Consider the following 5,808-nt stretch of genomic DNA (forward strand, 5'->3'; position numbering starts at 1 on the left):
AGAGGAAGAGAAGAATCCTTCAATTCCTCAAAATGTTTTTCTACTTTTGTCAAGATATCTCCTTGCAGTAAGTTTAAAAAATTTAAAACAAATAAAGCTGTATTAACAATAGTTCTAAGTTTACAGAATATCTTATGTTGGAATTTAATAAAGTCTGCTTAAGATTTAGTTCCTGTGTATTCCCCCTTTTTAAAACTTTTCTATTTGTAATTTCAGTGTGTGATGTGCTCATTTGACTATGCCTGGTGCCTGTGGATTATAAGGGATACTTGTGATATGTTTAATAGAAAATGATCATAAAAATTGTTTGAAATATTTTGAAGTGTCAGTGAGCCAGTCAGTTCAGTTCCTCTGTCCTGTCCGACTCTTTGCGATCCCATGAATCTCAGCACGCCAGGCCTCCCTGTCCTTCACATACTACCGGAGTCTACTCAAATTCATGTCCATCGAGTTGGGAAGCCATCCAGCCATCTCATCCTCTGTCATCCCCTTCTCCTCCTGCCTTCAATCCCTTCAGTCCAAGGGCCTCTCAAGAGTCTTCTCCACCACCACAGCTCAAAAGCATCAATTTTTCAGTGCTCAGCTTTCTTCACAGTCCAACTCTCACATCCATACATGACCACTGGAAAAACCATGGCCTTGACTAGACGGATCTTTGTTGGAAAAGTAATGTCTCCACTTTTTAATATGCTATCAGGTTGGTCATAGGTTTCTAGGTTGGTCTAGGTTTCCTTCCAAGGAGTAAGCGTCTTTTAATTTCATGGCTGCAGTCACCATCTGCCTTGATTTTGGAGCCCCCAAAGATAAAGTCTGACACTGTTTCCATTGTTTCCCCATCTATTTCCCATGAGGTGATGGGACCAGATGCCATGATCTTAGTTTTCTGAATGTTGAGCTTTAAGCCAACGTTTTCACTCTGCTCTTTCACTTTCATCAAGAGGCTTTTTAGTTCCTCTTCACTCTCTGCCATAAGGGTGGTGTCATCTGCATATCTGAAGTTATTGATATTTCTCCCAGCAATCTTGATTCCAGCTTGTGCTTCTTCCAGCCCAGCATTTCTCATGATGTACTCTGAATAGAAGTTAAATAAGCAGGGTGACAATATACAGCCTTGACGTACTCCTTTTCCTATTTGGAACCAGTCTGTTGCTCCATGTCTAGTTCTAACTGTTGCTTTCTGACCTGCATACAGGTTTCTCAAGATGCAGGTCGGGTGGTCTGGTATTCCCATCTCCTTCAGAATTTTCCACAGTTCATTGTGATCCACACAGTCAAAGGCTTTGGCATAGTCAATAAAGTCTTCATTCAGTGATGAGTAAATTCTGCCATGTCATGGTCTTTGGACTTGGGTAATGACTGTGTCCCCAGTGCCTACAGCTGTTTAATGAATGAGGCAGTGTGTGTCCCAGAAAGTTTTGTTCTTGAGGCTGAGGTGCACTGCCTCGGGTTTGTTTAGAAGGAAAAAGACAATGCCAGCATCACCCACACTGGGACTAGTTGTACCTCAAATCCCTGAAGAAAGGAAAGATGGTCAAGGCAGGGTCAATGTTACAAAAAAAAAAAAAAAAAAAGACAAGTTTTTCACTCTCCTCTTTCATCAGGAGGCTTTTTTGTTCCTCTTCACTTTCTGCCATAAGAGTGGTGTCATCTGCATATCTGAGGTAATTAATATTTCTCCCAGCAATCTTGATTCCAGCTTGTGCTTCTTCCAGCCCAGCGTTCCTCATGATGCACTCTGCATAGAAGTTAAATAAGCAGGGTGACAATATACAGCCTTGATGTACCCCTTTTCCTATTTGGAACCAGTCTGTTGTTCCATGTCCAGTTCTAACTGTTGCTTCCTGACGTGCATACAGGTTTCTCAAGAGGCAGGTCAGGTGGTCTGGTATTCCCATCTCTTTCAGAATTTTCCACATTTTATTGTGATCCACACAGTCAAAGGTTTTGGCATAGTCAATAAAGCAGAAATAGATGTTTTTCTGGAACTCTCTTGCTTTTTTGATTATGCAGTGGATGTTGGCAATTTGACCTCTGGTTCCTCTGCCTTTTCTAAAACCAGCCTGAACATCTGAAAGTTCACGGTTCACATATTGCTGAAGCCTGGCTTGGAGAATTTTGAGCATCACTTTAGTACCGTGTGAGATGAGTGCAATTGTGCAGTAGTTTGAGCATTCTTTGGCATTGCATTTCTTTGAGACTGGAATGAAAACTGACCTTTTCCAGTCCTGTGGCCACTGCTGAGTTTTCCACATTCAGTACTTTCACAGCATCATTTTTAGGATTTGAAATAGTTTAACTGGAATTCCATCACCTCCACTAGCTTTGTTCATAGTTATGCTTTCGAAGGCCCAGTTGACTTCACATTCCAGGATGTCTGGCTCTAGATGAGTGATCACACCATTGTGATCATCTGGGTCGTGAAGATCTTTTTTGTACAGTTCTTTGTATTCTTGCCACCTCTTCTTAATATCTTCTGCTTCTGTTAGGTCCATACCATTTCTGTACTTTATTGAACCCATCTTTGCATGAAATGTTCCCTTGGGATCTAATTTTCTTGAAGAGATCTGTAGTCTTTCCCATTCTGTTGTTTTCCTGTATTTCTTTGCATTGATCACTGAGGGGAAGGCTTTCCTGTCTCTCCTTGTTATTCTTTGGAACTCTGCATTCAAATGGGAATATCTTTGCTTTTCGCTTCTCTTCTTTTCACAGCTATTTGTAGGCCTTCTCAGACAACCATTTTGCGGCGTTTTTGTATTTCTTTTCCATGGGGATGGTCTTAATCCCTGTCTCCTGTACAATGTCACGAACCTCCATCCGTAGTTCAGCATGCACTCTATCAGATCTAGTCTCTTAAATCTATTTCTCACTTCCACTGTATAGTCATAAGGGATTTGATTTAGGTCATACCTGAATGGTCTAATGGCTTTCCTGCTTTCTTCAGTTTAAGTCTGAATTTGGCAATAAGGAGTTCATGATCTGAGCCACAGTAAGCTCCCAGTTTTGTTTTTGCTGACTGTAGAGAGCTTCTCCAGCTTTGGCTGCAAAGAATATCATCAATCTGATTTAGTTGTTGACCATCTGGTGATGTCCATGTGTAGAGTCTTCACTTGTGTTGTTGGAAGAGGGTGTTTGCTACGACCAGTGAATTCTCTTGGCAAAACTCTATTAGCCTTTGCCCTGCTTCATTCATACTCCAAGGCCAAATTTTCCTGTTACTCCAGGTGTTTCTTGACTTCCTACTTTTGCATTCCAGTCCCCTATAATGAAAAGAACATCTTTTTTGGGTGTTAGTTCTAAGAGGTCTTGTAGATCTTCATAGAACAGTTCAATTTCAGCTTCTTCAGTGATACTGCTTGGGGCATAGGCTTGGATTACCATGACATTGAATAGTTTGCCTTGGAAATGAACAGAGATCATTCTGTCATTTTTGAGATTGCATCCAAGTACTGCATTTCAAACCCTTTTGTTGATCATGATGGTTACTCTATTTCTTCTAAGAGATTCCTGCCCACAGTAGTAGATATAACGGTCACCTGAGCCAAATTCACCCATTCCAGTCCATTTTAGTTTGCTCATTCCTAAAATGTCGACATTCACTCTTGCCACCTCCTGTTTGACCACTTCCAATTTGCCATGATTCATGGACCTAACATTCCAGGTTCCTATGTAATATTGCTCTTTACAGCATTGGACCTTGCTTCTACCACCAGTCTCATCCACGACTGGGTATTGTTTTTGCTTCGGCTCCATCCCTTCATTCTTTCTGGAGTTATTTCTCCATTGATCTCCATTAGCATATTGGGCACCTACAGACCTGGGGAGTTCATCTTTCAGTGTCCTATAATTTCGCTTTTTCATACTGTTCATGGGGTTCTCAAGGCAAGAATACTGAAGTGGTAGGCAGAGCCATTGTCTGTTTTAATAGAACCAGGAGTTCCCATTATAGCAAAGCAAGCTAATAGGTGCATTATAACGTGTTGTGTAGCTTCACCGTGAAGAGGTGTGGCCCATATAAAAGAGAAATTGGTGTCGATACAGACATGTAGGAAGGAAGACAGAGAGAGTTCAGGGCAATGAGTTACATACATCTGCCTTAGTGTATTAGGTTGCAATCCCCGAGGATTAATACCTTGTGCAACGGGTTGAAGATGTATGGGTCTACAAGTAGAGCAATTATTAATAATTTCTTTAGCCTGGCAGTATGGGATTTTCCATAGCTTGTGTAGAGAGCCAGCATTGTTGTGCAACAGAACATGTTGTTCCTCCTGAGTAGCAAAAGAAACCAGTTTATCAGCCTCTTCGTTACCATGAGTCATGGGGCCGGGAAGGCAGGAATGTGATCGAATATGTGCAATATAAATGGGAGAATTGTGGTTTCTAATAAACAGATTGTAGCTCGAAAGAGTTGTTGAATAACAGGTTGATTGCAGTTTCTGGTGGAGGTTTCTATATTTTTTTAATACAAAAAGTGAATACAAGGAATCAGAGACTATATTAATGGGGTAAGGGTGTAGGCTAATAAGTTGAATAAGAGCAGATAGTTCGTTTTGTTGGGCATAATGGAATTTAGTGTAAAAGACTTTATATTCTTTGAGGGACCAGAATGAGGCTTTGGTGTTTTTAGGCCCATCTATATAGAAAACTTCAGCTTGTGGTAATGGCCATGTGCTGATGATGCGGGGAATAATAAATTCAGTATTTTTGAAGAAGTTTCATTGCTTGTTAGGAGGATAATGAAATGAACTTTCTCCAAAATATTCCAGAAAAGCCATTTGGAAATCAGTGGAAGTTTGTAATGCGTTCTCAAATTGAGATTTATTGATAAGTACTACAATTTTATGAGGATCAGAGCCAATTAGAGTTTTAGTTCTATTTCTTCCATTGATAATGATTAGAGCAATTAAATCAAGGTAGGGTGTAGGTTATTTCATTCCTCTAAAATGGGTATAGATCCATTCTATTGGCTGTTCTTGTTGGGCAAGAAGTCCTGTGGGAGAATAGAGAGAAGGGGATATAAATAATTCTAGAGGTAAATCTAGTCTGATGCCAGTAAGAAACTGTTTTTGTAATTTATTTTGCACTAAATAGAGTTATTCTCAAGCCTCTTGAGAAAGTGAACGAGGGCTATTTAAATTAGGCTCTCCTTTCAAAGTATTAAATAGATTAGTCAGTTGATAATTAGCAATGCCTAATGAGGGTCTAATCCAATTTATATTGTCTAAGAGTATTTGACAATCATTTAAAGTTGACAATTTATCAGTACGAATCTCAGTTAGTTGGGGAGTAATACGTTGTCTTTTAACAACAAATTCTAAATAATGGTAAGGTGTAGAGGTTTGAATTTTTTTCAGGGGCAATGATTAACCCAGAGTTATTTAAGCATTGTTGAACTATATTAAACATGTGTTGAGTTTCTAAAACAGATGGAGCCAAAAATAATATGTCATCCATATAATGAATAACAAGAAAGTCAGGAAATTTTTTCTCACAGGCTCAAGGGCTTTAGCTACGTAGTATTGACACATGGTGGGAGAATTCATCATTTCTTGAGGCAGCACGGTCCATTGATATCATTTATGAGGCCCGATGTAATTAGGAAAAGGGAGTGAGAAAGTGTATCTCTCTCGGTCTAAAGGGTGTAAAGATATATTTAAAAAGCAATCTTGTATATCAATAATAATAATGTGCCAATTTTGAAAAATAGTAGTAGGTGATGGGATCCCTGGTTGCAAGGCACCCATAGGTTTCATAGATGCATTAACTTTTCTAAGGCCTGTTAAGAGACACCATTTGTTAGATTTTTTTTTT

The sequence above is a fragment of the Cervus canadensis genome, chromosome X, assembly GCF_019320065.1.
Source record: "Cervus canadensis isolate Bull #8, Minnesota chromosome X, ASM1932006v1, whole genome shotgun sequence".
NCBI lineage: Eukaryota > Metazoa > Chordata > Mammalia > Artiodactyla > Cervidae > Cervus > Cervus canadensis.